Source organism: Haemaphysalis longicornis, unplaced genomic scaffold (assembly GCF_048455015.1).
Source record: "Haemaphysalis longicornis isolate Haplotype H1 unplaced genomic scaffold, Haemaphysalis longicornis Haplotype H1 scaffold_8, whole genome shotgun sequence".
NCBI classification, from domain to species: Eukaryota; Metazoa; Arthropoda; class Arachnida; order Ixodida; family Ixodidae; genus Haemaphysalis; species Haemaphysalis longicornis.
The window spans coordinates 88,942,713-88,959,566 of NW_027526445.1; the positions used below are offsets into that span (position 1 = coordinate 88,942,713).

Here is a 16,854-nt window from a genome sequence, read left to right on the forward strand (position 1 = left end):
TCAATTTAAATAAACCTATGATCCATAGGAAGTCGCTCAAATAAGTGCCAAACTCTGTAAATTAACAATATTCCGCCGTGACAGAGACGCTAGACATTGAGTATAAGGCAATCCTTATTGTAAACACGTTCGTTGATGCTGAAACGCAAAACCTGTAGTTAAACTTGGTACATTTCTTAGTGCACAAATACCGGAATCCAATCATAAACTTCAGCTAATACTATGAAACATCTGAAATATACAATTGTTCAGGAACACTAAGGCGATAACACAGGCACTGCCGAAGGATGGCGGGAATATTGGTGAGGGGGGTTGGTTCACTTCTTTGAGTGGCATTGAGCTATTTCGAAACAGTTTAATTGCTAACGACACTTCCAAGAAATTTCAAAATTGCAGACAAAATTCAAGGAAATTTGAACTCAGTCCACGTATAGCCAGAATCTCTGATATTATTTTTTCACCAACCGAAACATACGTTCCATTCAATTTTAATACTACGTCGTAACACACGAGGACACCCCTCTAAACCTTTCTGCAAAAACGGGGCTGCAATACTAAGATTGTAATATTCCGCTCCGAGCCTGATACGTTTAAACAATTTTTACGTATGATTGCGAGCAATCCGTGTTCATTGCAGTAAAAAAAAACACGCCACTACATCTGCTTAACTGAACAATTATCGCGTTTGTTCTTAAAATGTTTCAACCTTCCCATATTCGAATGATTGCTTAAGAACGTTTCGTAATTTCTTCGTCTCTCCTATAAAGCATTGACCAGTCCTGTTTGCGGCAGTGCAAAAAACACGCCACATCTTTGCTCTGTCCCTACCTCCGAAGAGCCATAGCAACGGGAAATATTAAACAGCGATTCCTTGGGTATTCGGAAGTTTTTAAAAAAAGCTTATTAATGCATAACTCTGTAGGAGCGGCTGTATGCCACAAAAAAAACGCACACATGGTTGGATAATCCGCAGTGCCTTCGGGCCAGAGGGAAACCATCAATGTAGTTCTTTCGCCAACACTGGCCGCCACCTATGCCACAGCTAGACACGAGAAGAATTCTTGTAACTTGCCACCTATACTGTCGCAGAATGATGCCATTTATATTTCCTTACAGAGGTTGCGTTACATATACACAATTTCCAAAGTCAAAGCAGCGATGAAAGCAGCTTCCACATTCGAGCTTGACATCAATGGCCACGTAATGGCCTTGCGCCAAAACCAGCCCCGCACGGTTCCTTCACGTACGAAAAGCGACTCGGCATGACACACACAAGACAGAAGACGATGAGCGCCTTCTTGATACAGTAATGCACATTCGTAACCCAAATTGCGCCCAGAGCTTTTGGTTCCCAAAAAAACTCGCACACTGCACGACGCGATGGCGGTCGGCAAGATAGCAAGGCCCTAATAGAAAGCACTTATACTTTGTATACGCCACGCAAACGCCGAGGCGGAACAAGTAGGCGATCTACACAAAATTCTTTGATGTTCAGGTCCCGCAGCTGAGGTAAGCTGCCACTGAATGTAGTTAGAACACGGTCGCGGCTGCTCGCTGCGAAGCGTGTATTTGCCCCGAAGATAATGTTTAAAAATTGCTTCCTTGTATATTATCTGTATGTGCTGTTCGCATCCCGACCCGCTATAAGATAGCGAATCCTGGGGCTCACCATGAGCTTACCAATGAACAGCGTGCGCCCCATTGTTTCTGCGCGTGGCAGTTTTCTCTGTAAGGTTCGAGTTCAGATAGGCGCAACAGCAAGCGTATTGTAAATGTGTTTTTGGTGCGACTTGTAGGTGAAAAAATAAGCTCCCTTTCGTTCAAGGCTTTGCCAACAGATGTTGCCAATTCTTCATTTTGACACACACCAAAGATTGGAGTTTGAAACACCCTTAACAGGAAATGTGGATAGAAATTGTGCCCAAGCGTTAGGGAAAATATATAAGCTATAGCAGCAATGTAGTCTATAGCAGTAAAGACAACCGTCAATATATGCAATGACAAACGACCAAGCACGCTGGTCATTAGGCTATTATTATAAACACCAAGAGTGTCATAATTTACAGTTTATAGGAACGTATTGCCACATATGTTGACATAGTCTGACCGTAATATTGAATGCGCCAATGGGACCGCTGTAAGAATTCTTCAATAAATTGTACCAAGTAGCTCACAATCTATGATGAGGTAAACATGCAACGACATAAAAATAGGAACCATTTATTGTTGCAAAGGTGTATGGCTTGCAAAGCTGTATGAAATACGCTTCCCACACGTGTTAGACAATGGGGCGCCTACCTTCAAAATAGGCCAGTATAGACACTTATTGCATTTAAGGAGAAGCGCAGAATATACATTTATATGTACTATGAAAACAACCTAAAACCTCATCTAACTTTATTTCATGCTCATATAGCAAAGTAGCGCAATACTAGAAAAAGGGAAAAAAAGCTACCTGTAGGATAAAAATCGGTCTCCATTCAATTATAAACACTGTGACAACATTAGATACGTACACATAACACATTGTCTAACACGTGTTGGAGGCGTATTCCATACAGCTTTGCAAACACCGAGATTGTCATAAACTACCGTTCTTAGGAACGTATTGCCACATATGTTGACATAGCCTGACCGTAATATGAAATGCGCCAACGGTACCACTGTAACAGTTCTTCAATAAATTGTAACAAATAAGTCCCAACCTGAGATCTGTGAAACATGAAACGTCATTAAAAAAATTAGGACCCATTTCATTTTGCGAAGGTGTATGACTTACGAAGCTGTACGGGATACGCATTCAACACGTGTTTGACAATGTGTACGTATTTAGCGTTCTCACATGTGTTTAACCTTTGTTATACAGAACAATTTTTAGCCAACACAAACCTTCTTTTTCCTTTCGCTAGTATTGCGCTACTTTGCTATATAAGCAAGAAATAAATTAAGATTAGTTTTTCTGTCGTTTTCGTAGTACATATAAATGTATATTTTGCGTTTCTGCCTAGATGCAATAAGTGCCTATGCCGGCCGTTTTTGGAGATAGGCGCTTAATAATAAATCCACAACTTTCGCTTTAATGTTACTAAAGAGTGATTAACGTGCAAACCATTAGCAAATGTTTATTTACGTGTGGGGGAAGATAGCATTACCTATATATAACTCTATTATGTTCATCACAGTCCTTTAGCTGAGAAACTTCTGGAAAACACTTGACAAAAGCACTGGAATAGGACGCGGCCACAAGAAGCACAATGTTGAAATAGAAATAGGTAGATGGTGGTGGTGGCTGTTGTTTGAACCATTTTTAGAGTGATCCTTAGGCTACGGTACTCATGCTCCCCAAACAGAGCATCCACATTTTTAAAAGCAGACTCGAATCCAACGTTACTTTCCACCCAACGGTTGAGCCCTGATTCGAGTTTGTTAGCAGATAATTTCTAAAAGGAGCAGCCACCGGCAAAATTTCACTGCACCACTGAAAGTATTTACACGTTAAAATTCACGCCGATGACGGGTCGGAAAAGAGGGTTTTCGATCACAAATCTCCTCTGCTGGTAAACCCGTTCTGAAGAATGCGTTTAAGACGCGTAAAAATCCATTAGAAAGTGTAGCTAGATCTCACCAAAACAAGTCCGATAAGATTTATTTATTTATAATATATTTTAACATACTGCAAATCGCATTTGAGATTTTTGCAGGAGGGGCGATACATAGTTTCAAATACACAAAATTCAACCGTGCTTCTCTTTCATACAGGAAGAGAAGAGTATGAACATGCGGGACAGGTTTTTTACATGACAAGCGAAGGTTACGTATTACACATTAAATCTCAAATCTCATGCATCAAACGTCACCAAGTTCGTGGAAAAAACAAAGAAACAAAACATAATCAAATTCAATGCAATACAAAAGAGACATAATTTGGAGGCAATATTTTAAAGCAGCGATTGAAGAACGAAGCCAAACATGTTACAAATACAAGGCAAACATATTATTAACGAACTACTCAGTAATAGTAAAATCGTAAGTGACCCAGACAACAAAAGAAAACTGTGCAGACTCATTTGATTTAACTCTCGCTGTCGTTCTGGTTAACTTGTTTCGTGGAGGTGGTTTTCAACTAGAGTTAGGAATCGTCCTATACGTGAGCTACCGGTAATCGATTAGTGCATACCATTCCACTGTTTTACAGCTAGTGGGAAGAAGGAATATTTAAGGCAATCAGTGCGATTACTGTATTCTTTAAACGTTAAAGTCTGAATATGCCACGTGGGCCTCGCTGCAATGTCAGTGAGATACTTTGAAGTATCAAATTCTAGATTTTTATGAAAGAGCTGATATAGGAATTTTAAACGCGCTAGTTTTTAACGAGTCTGTAGGGTAAGCATACCGGCGTTCCACAGTAGTTCTTTTGGTGAACTATTTCTGTCGTACCGATTGTAAATGCAGCTGATTTTTTTCGTTGTAATCGCTCTAGTTTATTTATGGGTACTTTAACATACGTTAACCAGATAATGTTATTGTATTCGAGTAAAGATCTCACAAAGGCGTTTTAGGCTATTTTATTGTTTCTTTAGGTCCTGATCGAAGGCGTCTTCTGAGGGAAAACAGCCTTCCTATTGCAGCCGATGCGAAATGGTTTATGTGGGCATCCCATCTGAACTCATGTGTAAATATGACTCCCAAGTATTTGTGCTGGTGCACCCGGAGTATAGGACTATTATTTATGTTGTAAAAATGTTCGTGCTGGTTCTTCCTTCTTGTTATTGATCAATGAGAAAATTTTTCTACATTGAGGGACATTTGCCAGTCATTACACCAGTACTTAACAGAGTCTAGTGCAGATTTTAATATCAGGTAGTCTACTATGGTGGTAATTTCCCGGTACATTACGCAATCGTCAGCAAATAATCTAATAATCAAATAATCGCCCTCTGTCTACCACTGCTGAGAGGCCGACCACATTTAACGTCGCTGCCCATACAAGAGACACGGACTGCGTGGTTTCTCGATGCACGGAGCTCGCCCTCTCCCTGGCCGATGACCACGTGATATCGACAAGTATCTATCTCAAACCAGCGGTGTCCCAGCTCGTTCCAACCTTTCGCTGTCACCCTTACCACGCTAGTGGTCCAACCGCCATAGCAATAATGACTTCGCACATGGAAGGTCCCCCAGCCCACGTGGGGTAATCTAATAGCAGGAAAGGGAAGAATGAAAACCCTCCAACAACGCAACAATTCATCGAAGGCCATTATTCACGACATGCCCTCAGCCAGAACCAGATCCAAACCTGACGTGATTCCCGAATACGACGTCAGCCATACGACGCGAAGCGTACCGGAAATGACAGAGCCTGCAGCTGAGAAGACGATGACAATGACGTCGCATAGTGCCCGACCACCAACATGCTCAAGCAGAGATACGACGCCCTGACGCACCCGAAACTCGAGAAAAGGGGCGTGCGACGTCCAGTTGTCCATCGCCGGCTTTGACGTAGTCGCCCTCATCCACACGCGAGCCGACTACTCGGTAATGAGCGGGTTATTCCTGTCTAAGCTGAAGAAAGCAACGACAAGATGGGACGGTCCGCACTTACGCGCAGCAGGAGGCCATCTCGTAACGCCAAGCGAACGTGCACATCGTGCGTCACCATAGACGGCACCACGTACCCTGCTGTGTTCGTCATTTTGCCTAACTGCTCCCGCGACGTAATTCTCGGAATGGACTTTTTCACGGGCACCGCTGCAATAACTGATCAGCAGAACAAGTCGATGACTTTTTCTTCGATCACTCCACGACGCCGCACCCGAACCCCGAACACCGTGCCCGAAGTCGCTCGAAGAGAGGCAAAATATTCGGAGAAGCACCCGCTTGCTTCTCACCACCCCTGGTTTTAGAAACAACCGAAATAACCTAATCGAGTTTGGTAAAAATCATAACATCGCCAGCATGTATTAGGCGACCTACGCCGAAATCTCAATCAAAACAAAGTTTCACGGGACGCAATTTTTGCCTTGTTCAAGTCATTCCTAAAAGTTATTCTCATTCCTGATATCATCATGCCAGAAATATTAATTAGTGAAACGGGTATATTCTCCTTACTAAATAAACTCAGAATTTCTACTGCTTCTGATCATGTCGGCTTCAATAATAAAATAATAAATATTATATCCTCGAGCATTTGTCCAATACTGTCCACCCTTTTTCTCAATCCTTATCATTAGGTTGCATCCCACATGACTGGCGAATCAGAAACGTTTTTTTTCCATTTTCAAGTCTGGTGAACGCTCATTGCCATTAAACTATCATCCCATCTCGTTAACCAGTACCATTTGAAAACTTCTTGAACATATTATACAGACTGAAGTAATTAACTAACTGGAAGATTATATTATTATACATAAATATCAGCATGATTCTCACAAAGGAAAGTCATGTGACACGCTGGTCGCTGGCTTCATCCATGACATACATTCAGCTCTAGACGGTGGATTCCAGGTTGATGTGTTTTCCTCGACTTTTCTAGAGCGTTTGATCGTGTCCCGTATCACCGGCCTCTAACCAAACTGTGTAGGCTTAACATTCAACGTAACATTTTTCAGAAGTAAAAGATTACCTTTATTCTCGAACACAGTTTCCGTCCGCTAACAATTGTAATTCTCCCTTCTAACCAGTACTTCAGCGGTCCGACAGGGTAGCGTACTAGGTCCACTACTGTTTCTAATCTACATTAATGACTTGCCATCCTGTCTCTCCCTTGAATTAGAATTTTCTCTGACGACTGCGTGATTTACCGAATAATTGTTTTAATAACCGGACAGCTTTGCAAACTGATCTAAACGCTATTAATGAATGGTGCTCACCCTGGCTAATTACCCTACATTACTTTAAAACAAAGTCTAGGTCTTTTAGTAAACACGAACCCCGGATTTCTACTTCCTACGTGTTAAATAGTACTATTGTTGACGTCGTCACCGCTTATAAATATCTTTGAATTCATTTTCAACCTGATCTGTCATGGCACTACCACATAAATCTTACCCTGGCAGCTGCTAACCTCTCTTTCGGATTTCTCAAGCGTAACCTTACACAGGGTCCTAGTAACATACGCAAACTTGCTTTTACTACGCTAATCCGTCCGAAATTAGAATATGCATTAGCCATTTCGGATCTCGAACCTGTTTATAACAGAAACGACATTGAATAGCTGCAAAATCGTGCCGCTGGCTTTATATTTTCAGATTATTCATGTCCTTCCAGCATCATAGCGATAAAACGCTGAGCAGAACTACCCGAACCACGGAGCAAGATACACAGTAGGGCCGACTTCGCTATCTCCGGCGCGCTGGGTTCAGCCCTGCCGGCCTCCCGTAGACAATACATGGACACTTTCAGAAGCCATAGCGCACACACTATTTGGTCTACCCTCATGCGGTTAGTATCAACTTTTTCCGCTGTCAAAGACAGGGGGGAATTTTGCGAACTGGTTTTTTTTCCAGGAACTTTGTTTTTTACAAACGAGTAAGAAATATAAGTAAAAACATAGCAGGTGAGACAAGTACTGCCGATACTCGCCTATGACACAGAATGCTACCGTGTGGTACATGCCCTGTCGAGTCATTACGAAAAGCCATGAATACCAAGGAACAAAAATTACTTCACAATTCTCAAAAGATGACGCATTTGGAATGTCATCTGAAGACTGGGAGAGTATTTAGTTTCTGTCTGACGTCACAAATATACAGGCGAAATTCTTCCACGCGCTAATTAAAGCATTGCGATGGGTTCACAACAACGCAAAAAAATGTGGGGACATTTAGCCAACCACGCTGCGTATGACGTAAATAAGCGCAGTGTAAACATGCGATCTAGAAGTGCTTTCTGCACCACGGAACCCGTTGCCGAAGAACCACCAAACTTGCTAATCTTATGGTGGAACGATCTGACAGGCGACTTGTATGTTTGAGAAAGTGCCAGGACACGTGTTTGGGAAATGGACAGCGAAGAGTAATCTCACGCTGCGACCTATGGAGTGCTTCTGTCTTCAACGATTACATGTGCTTTCGTGTTAAGGACACTGCGGAGCAGTGCATGATATGTTATAGACGGTATTCATTCAAAAGTTTAGCGGGCGATTTTCTTCGCTTGGCCACACTGAAAGCCGCCATGTCTGTGGCCACTGTGCTAGCGCATGCGCTGTGCGCCCACATCTCAAGAAAAAAAAAAAAACACCGGTGTCCCGTTTGTCGTCTGCCGCGTTTCAACCCAATTATCGGTAGTGGCGTCAAGAGATATATTATTAATCGCATTCACATTACGTGGTGGCGCTCTACCTGCCATCGATAACTTCGCATCACCGGAGGATGAAACGGCGGCAGCGAACGGCCGGAACGGCGCGAAAGTCCGACACTGGTGTTGGCTGCCGCCGTGGATGCCGATGCAAGTGCACCCGCACCGTATCCACGACTTTGTCTGGTAAGTTCCCTCTAATACATGGTTGATTACAAAAACCGAATAATTTCTTTGGAGAGCTGTTTCACGCGTACGCCGAGTTAGCGATGGTAGCGAATGCGAGGCCGCTTCCCGAGCCGTGCTGTAACCCGAGCGCTGACGGATCGCAAGCGCCCTTTGAACAAATCCCTCGAGTTTGGCTTCCGTACGGCAACATTTTCTGCATATGCCTTTGGGCGATCGCTTTTCCGCGAGCATACGCGTGACTTATCGCGACGCAGTCGCACGCATACGTGGGCTCTAACGTTTTTATCGCTCTACCTACTCGTGCACGCCCCCGTGTGCCAACGTGTTTTCAAATAAATTGGAATGAAAACTTAGGCAGGCAGCAATGCGCCACCATCAGCTTCGCAGTCACCAGTCGCGGTCGCACGCTGGATGCCTTGTCGGTTGTTCGTACGAGGGATAAAAACAGGCGCGCTCTTGTTTTTTTATTTAAATCGCGGCAATCACTGACACTGACAATCACTGACATCACTGAGATTTTCTTCAGACTCCAATTCCAGAGAAAATCTGCTGTTGCAGTGACCAACCCGTTCCGCTGGTGCCGTGTAGATTCAATGCGCAAGTCTTGACGCAGAAAAATTACTAGGACCCAGATTTCGGAAGTGTAGTGGACGCGCATTTCACGGCGCGCTGAAGGTGCGTTTCTCACGCTCGCTCGGGCGGCGGTTCGCGTTGGACCCGCCGGATGTGTGACGCGTGAGCTATCGTGTTCCACGCCTGCGCCGCCGCGCCATCGGGGACCGGGGGGGGTTTATTTCTCTTCGCTTAATAAGGCACTTGAGTTCCAGCAACCGGTCGGTGTGGTCGCTTTCATCGTCGCTCGTCAGCCGACGAGACATGGTGTCAGAAGTGGGATAAAGTTAGCGACACATCGATCAATTATTAATAGCAATCAGTCTAAGGTGCGTAGCCTGCAAAACATGCTATGGCGAAAGGAGATCCTTCTATCCAGTTCAGCGGCACCGGGCTTCAACCGCCACCGAAATTCGATTTTGAGAACCCAAGCTCTTGGAAAGAATGGGTCTACCAGTTCGACGACTATTGCTATGCATCTGGGCTCTACCAAGCGCCGGGAGAAGTACGGGTCAGAACGCTTCTTTACGACATGGGCTCCCAAGACGCCTGCCGCGTTCTCGACACTCTAGCATTGTCCAGCGAAGACTGGAGCTCGCTAGAAGAAGTTCACCGATCACTTCATCCACCCGGTCAACGAGGTCTACGAAAGTGTCCGCTTCCACCGTCGAACCCAGGGCGAAGGCGAGACCGTAGACGAGTTCTACACTGCGCTGCGTACACTTGTCAAAAAGTGCAACTACGCCTCAGCGGAAGTGGAAGAACGACTCGTTCGAGACAGGTTCGTCGTGGGTCTCCGGGACTCTAACCTTGTGGACAAACTGCGCCGAACACAAAAGCTTACCCTTGAAGAAGCAAGACCACAGGCTCGCATCAACAAAGATGCCGTGAAAGCCTGTGCAGCAGTGTTCCAAAAGGAGCCGAATCCTGCTCACGTTGTGGCCGAGGCCAAAGTTCAAAAGCGCTTCCAAAAGCCGCGACATGGCTCGAATTCTCAAGGGAGCTCCGGCAAGCGTGTTATGAAGTCCAACACAAGCGACGCTACCACGAGCTGCAGATACTGCGGTCGACCAACGCATCCTCGAGCAGATTGCCCAGCTAGGCAAGCCAAGTGCAAAGGGTGTAATCGGATTGGACACTTCGAAGCAGTCTGCGAAAAGAAAAGCAAGAAGAACATGGGAGCTCTCACACTGCACTCCGTAGCAGCCATCACCAGAGCCAAGTTCGTAAAAGTGGCCGTCAACGGACTACGCTAACTTCAAGGTCGACTCGGGTGCGGAGGTGACAGTGGTACCGGACTCGTTTCCAGGAATACCGAAACAGCTGCAAAAGCCAGAAGGTGAGCTTACGGGCCCAGGAAATTACTCCCTCACCGTTCTCGGAACATTCCAAGCGAAACTGAGCTGGAAAGGCAGGTCTACAGTGCAAACAGTGTATGTTGTGCCTTCGCAAGACCCGCCGCTTCTTGGATTCCCTGCGATACAGGCTCTCAGAGTTATACGGTTCGTGGACAGTGTAACGGATTCTACCGTCACTTTGAAGGACAGTCTCTTCGATGGCTTGGGCGAGCTGCAAGACGAAGACGTGATACGTCTCCAACCAGGCGCCAAACCGTTCTCACTCAGCGTGCCGAGAAGATTACCGATTCCGCTTCACAAACCAGTTCGAGAGGAGCTCACCAAGCTCGAATCCCAGGGAGTCATCCAACGGGTGGACCGTCCCACACCATGGTGTTCCGGTATGGTGGCTGTTCCAAAAGCAGGAGGAGGCTACCGAATATGCGTTGACCTCACCCGACTCAACGAAGTCGCGCTTCGGGAGCGTCACATACTACCCTCAGTCGAGAACATCCTGGGACGCCTCGGATCAGCAAAGGTATTCTCTAAGCTCGATGCTACCGCTAGCTTTCACCAGGTGAAGCTTTCAGAAGAAAGTCAAGAACTCACTACGTTCATAACACCAATGGGAAGATTCTGTTTCCAAAGGCTACCTTTTGGAATCTGCTCAGCACCAGAATATTTTGAGCGACAGATGAGCAGAATTCTGGAAGGCCTCGAAGGAGTTGTGAGCATGATTGACGACATTCTTGTCTTCGGAGCACCGCAGCAAGAGCATGACCAACGTCTCAAGCAGCTGTTATAGCGCTTGGAAGAAGCGGGAATCAAGCTGAACTGCAAGAAATGCACGTTCTCTGCAAACCAAGTCAAGTTTCTTGTAGTCGTGGTTAGCGCATAAAGAATCAGTCCCGATCCAGAAAAGGTCGAGGCCTTGGCCAAGCTACCAACCCCATCGGATGTCAGCGGTGTCCGAAGACTGCTGGGAATGGTGAACCATGTGGGCCGCTTCATTCCTCATCTTTCCGACATCACAGCACCGATCAGGGCATTGCTTCAAAAGAGAAACTCATGGCTTTGGGGACCGTGCCAGCAAGCTGCTTTCGACAAGCTCAAAAGCTTGCTCAGTTCAGAGGTCTGCATGGCTAAATATGACCTATCGTACCCCACGGTTGTGTCAGCTGACGCAAGCTCATACGGTCTCGGAGCTGTATTGCTTAAAGATCAACCATCGGGAGAACGATGAGCGGTTGCTTACGCCTCACGATCCCTAACGGACACTGAAAGCCGCTACAGTCAAACAGAAAAAGAAGCTTTGGCTGTGATGTGGGCTGTCAAGAGGTTCGACCAGTTTCTGAGGGGCATCGCATTTCAAGTCGAAACGGATCATCGTCCTTTAGTCACGCTCCTGGGATCAGCAGAACTCGACATGATTCCCCCCAGAATCCAGCGCTTGCGAATCCGTCTTATGCGCTATCAGTTCACTGTTCTCTACGTCCCTGGCAAGCTGATTGCCACGGCAGACACGCTGTCAAGGGCTCCTATTCAGGGACACGATCCTTAGCGAAGTCAATGGCAGACAGACTCCATCGAGTTATTCATCGGGGAAGTCGTTACAGCAGCTGCCAACCTCATGTCCTCCCGCATGGATGCCTTACGCAAGCACCAAGTGGAAGACGGCATCTGTTCTGGGCTACTCCGCTTCTGTGAGAAAGGATGGCCAGAAAACGTCTCAAAGGTTCCAGTTCATCTAAGGGAGTACTGGAAGGAAAGAGGCAACATCACAGTGTGCGATGGCTTCTTGCTCAAAGATCGCCGCATCATTATTCCAAGCCTGATGCGCCGTGAGGTACTTCAGCAAATCCGTGAAGGCCACCAAGGCATTGGACGGTGCAAGGCAAGGGCAAGGGACGCAGTATGGTGGCCTACCCTTAACAGCGAAATTGAGCAGCTCGTAACATCGTGTGAGAAATGCGCTCAGACGAGAGTTCAGCGTTCGGAGCCACTAATCGCAACACCGACTCCAAATCGGCCATGGCAGCGTGTAGGCGCCGACTTGTTTGAACTTGATGGAACTCGCTACATAATCGTGGTGGACTACTACTCTCGTTTTCCGGAAGTAATCAGCTTGTCGTCGACCACCTCCACAGCTGTCATTGCGGCTGTCAAGAGCACGTTCGCGCGACATGGAATACCTGATGTGTTCGTGTCCGACAACGGCCCGCAATTTTCGTCACGGGTGTTCGCCGAGTTTGCGCAGACCTACGGATTTCGTCACATCACGAGCAGCCCGGGCTACCCACAGTCAAACGGCGAGGCAGAACACATGGTGCGGACCATGAAGGATCTTTTCACAAAATCCAAGGACCCACACATGGCGCTTCTGGTGTACCGCGACACGCCAGGAGCGAGCGGATACAGCCCGTCGCAGCTCCTAATGGGCCGACGTCTGCAAACGACAGTGCCGAAGATGCCAGACACCCTGCAACCGGAGTGGCCACCACACGACGAAGTTGCAGCTAAGGATAAAGCTAACCAAACAAAACAAAGTCAAGACTTCAACCGTCGTCACGCCGCCCACCAACTCCGCCCACTCGCTGACGGGGAGGATGTGTGGGTGCAGGATATGTCATGCGCGGCAAAGGTGCTCAGCCCAGCAAGAAGACCACGCTCATATGTGGTGGAAACACCGACATGCATCATTCAGCGCAACCGTCGGCATTTGGTGCCGTTCAACGGTGCAGGCATGCCTGATGGCCTTGCGTCTGACAGTTATTCAAGCACAGACGAAACACCAGCAGTGACGGTTGAAAGCTCCGCGGATCAAACCCGCCGGATGTGTGACGCGTGAGCTATCGTGTTCCACGCCTGCGCCGCCGCGCCATCGGGGACCGGGGGGGTTTATTTCTCTTCGCTTAATAAAGGCACTTGAGTTCCAGCAACCGGTCGGTGTGGTCGCTTTCATCGTCACTCGTCAGCCGACGAGACAGGAAGTACCTTAATTTGAGGAATGAAAAAAAATTGGGCGTTTAATTAGTGAACAAAGCGGAGTAACGCTAGTTCCATCTTTGGCTCGTTCCTTTTAACTGCGCTATTTTTACTGTGCACCTTAAAACACCCGGTTATTCCTCCCTCCCCCTCTGTGCTTTTACTACATAGCTGCATTTATTACATGGAATGGCGAGTTGATTTTTAAGCATTGCCTTGGGCACACATGGTATCTAGCAGGTTATTTTATGCACCATTCTTTTTTTAAGCAACCAACCTTCCCAACCGGCAAGCAGACTATTCATATGCTTGCAGGCTCTGTTCTCGCCATCCTTGCGTCTGCACATATGTATATTTGTTAAACGTTGCCTGCATACCTTCTAGTCCAGACTTCATATTTGAAAAGCGGCAACTGGCCACAGTTGCCGCTTTTCTAACGGATACTAAAAGCAGAAATGCCCATGTTCGAGATTTTGGCACACGTTAAAACATTCCCAATTGGTCAAAATTAACCTTAGTCCCTCACTACGGTGTGCCCCATCGCCTGTGTAGTGTCAGTGTGTTAAACCTCATAGTCAATCAAAGTGTTCATACAAACCTTCTACAAAGCAAGCACAAGCCGTTTTCAACTTTACGTGGTCACTGGTGAACTGACTGTTGTAAAACTGTGCATCGCAGCATGTTTAAGTTCACATGTTACTACTCACTCTTGCAGGTCTGAAGCATGAGATCAACCACTGGCTCTCAACAGCCACTCCCCCAGTCCGGCGAAGTCAACAAAAAGCCATCCAGCCACCACTAGGCACACAAGGCTGCAGAAAAAACTTGGCATAGCGTATGCATGTTTCTGGCCTATTTTTGCTTCTCTTAAGAAGGTAAAGTTTATGCAGCCTGTGTTGCTTTTCAGTTTCAGTTGTACAACTTTTTTTTATGTTGATTATGCATTTTCGTGTAGAAAGGTATAAAAATGTGCAGTGCCAAAGAGACACTGCACCTCCAAGGCAAACTTCATTTTAGATTTTTTTATCCTTCACCTCCGTAAATGCTGGCATCATTACAGGAGTACTTGTCGAACGTTTTGATGTGTGGGTGTTTGCGTCTGTCCCGAATGCAAGATGGTGTGCCACGGTCCCTTAAAGGGGCTGGACCTACCCCACTTCTGATAGTGATGAAAAGCATGTCATAGTCTTCACATAAGCCATATTATGGCCAATTCTTTAAATACGTGTGAACATCCACTGCCTGACTACTCTTTATGTCCCAACTTTCAGCCTCTCATCAGTGCTAGTAAACATCCTACGCGAGGCTGACCCCTTTGCTAAGCTGCACAGAAAAAAGGTCAACCCAACAGCTCAGCCAGTATCAGCAGCTGACAATCCTTGTGAATCCTCAGGTGCTGTCAAGTGCACAAATAACTCCACCATTGTGCTCACCTTTGTGAGAGAGAAACGAGCCAAGAATGCCCCAGCAACACATCAGTGATGGCCTCCCAGATGGCCAATAGGATTCTCCAGGTACAGCGCGGAGGGGTTTTGAACCCCCTCCCCCAAACATTTTACTATGCTGCACATAAGCAAGTGCTAGCATTCATTTTGGCAAGGCTCCTTCAATTCTCCCATACCTCCATACACCCCCAACCCCTAAACATATTTCTGGCTGTACCAACAGTTTATGGAATGTGAAGAATGAGCACCCTGGAAAGAACTAAAGGAGGTGTTTCAGGTGTGCATTTGGAGGTTGTCAGGTGACACACTGTTGAGTCGAGTTGATACGTGCAGCATACCACGGTAGCAATTCACCAAGCATGTGTGATCCTGCATTCAAGGCCAGTGCACTGCAGGCGTATTAGTAACTGCACTTGCATTGGGTCAAATTAAACTACGCAGCTGTTGAGAAAAACAATGGGGTGTACTCACGGGAGCAAAACTCTAGATTGATGCAAGCAGCAGCTGAAAGGCATTACATGCTGCCACGTGAATAAGTGCCTCCTGCCAAGAAGACACTGGCTGTACGGCCTAGTTTAACAGTACGATGTTCATTTCGTGCTTGTTGCTTTGGCTACATGTGGCTTCGGCCTTGTTGAAGCGTTTTAGCGATTAGCGGTCAGTAATGCATTGAACGTTTTTTTCTTGATTTCTGATTGGGAGCTTAAGCACACGACAGGCTTCATTAAAATCAAGTCCTAGCACTTCGGGATTTACACTCTATGCGCAGATTGTGACTATTCGTGAAGGACGAGGACAATAGAAAGGAGCAGTAAAAAATTCTTTAGGGCGTCATCTGGGGAGAGTGACCATTTGGGCTCCTTTCCTTGGTTGCAGCAAAGCCAAGGGAATGCGAGCTGTGGACCGGCGACCAAGGACAACTCCACCCGGAGCTGGGATTGTGTGCGCTGGACGTTGCGTCGTCGGCTGTCGAGCACTGAGGGCCAAAACCATCGAGAACTGGCGGCCATATCCATGCCAACAGAATCAACCTAAACAACAAGGTGAGCTGGGCAGCTACGGTCTCCCACGGCAAACACACTCAGAGACACATGGTCCCCCAGAGTCAATACACTCACGGCAGACATTCCGATTCATGCTCAGAAATTAACAAAATCCATCACATGCTTGAGTCCATTATCGTTGGAAAAAAAAAAGTTCTAAAAGCAGCCGTAACTGAACTTAAGGAGTCGACACCACTGTGAACCCCGCCTCTTCCAAAACGTCAGACCAGCATCTCAGGCCATCGTTGACTCCAGCCACAGCAGGTTACCGACCTTGGGGTCCTCAGAAATTGGGTCCGCAGATGCAATGGACAATTCTCCATCTGGCTCTACTCAGTTAAAACACTGGGACAAGAAAATTGGCCTTGGCAATCCCCCCTTGCTTCGGGGTCGGATGATTAGTACGTTACGGAAGGTGTGCTTCAAAATTTTGGAGAACAGATCATAGAAACTCTCGTGCGACATTCAAAGCCATGTTAGTGCAATTTGAGGATAAGATTGGTGCTAAAATCACCGGTCTCAACATTTGCATCACCGGTTCTTTGAGGACGCTGCGTGAAGGGGAATAGGCCCCATAAAATCGACTGCACATGCGTCTGGCCTCCGTCAGCGGACAGTTCCAAAGTGCTCACCAATCGTCTAAAGGCACATTCCCACTGGCGACTTGGCACATTGCGTGACGTCGCAAGTGATGAGCCAGGCATCGCTTTTTCTCGCTTTGCGAGGGAGGACAAGATCGCTCTAGGACTGAATCCCCTCGTTGCGCCTCGGCAATGCAAAACCGGATAGCCAATCATGGCTAAGGAGTCAGCTGACGTAGCTGCAAAGGAAAGATTTGTTTACATCCAGCAATGCAAACAATGGTGAGCCGCTGCTGCCACACAGGGCTCACCATTTGCCCGCAGCAGCATGGGATTGTTCCCAACAGGACTACGTCCTCGGCCGTTG

General features: G+C 46.7%; 1 long non-coding RNA gene across 2 annotated transcripts; it reads left to right on the forward strand.

The window, feature by feature from the left end:
• The first annotated feature begins 8,233 nt into the window (after positions 1-8,233).
• LOC144148673 (uncharacterized) lies at positions 8,234-16,084 on the forward strand. Of its 2 annotated transcripts, none has more exons than XR_013318021.1 (3): positions 8,234-8,481; positions 14,134-14,253; positions 15,740-16,084. It is a non-coding gene; the product is annotated as an uncharacterized LOC144148673 (long non-coding RNA). The 2 variants fall into 2 exon arrangements; XR_013318022.1 differs by lacking the exon at positions 8,234-8,481 and adding an exon at positions 8,962-9,159.
• Positions 16,085-16,854: the final 770 nt, after the last annotated feature.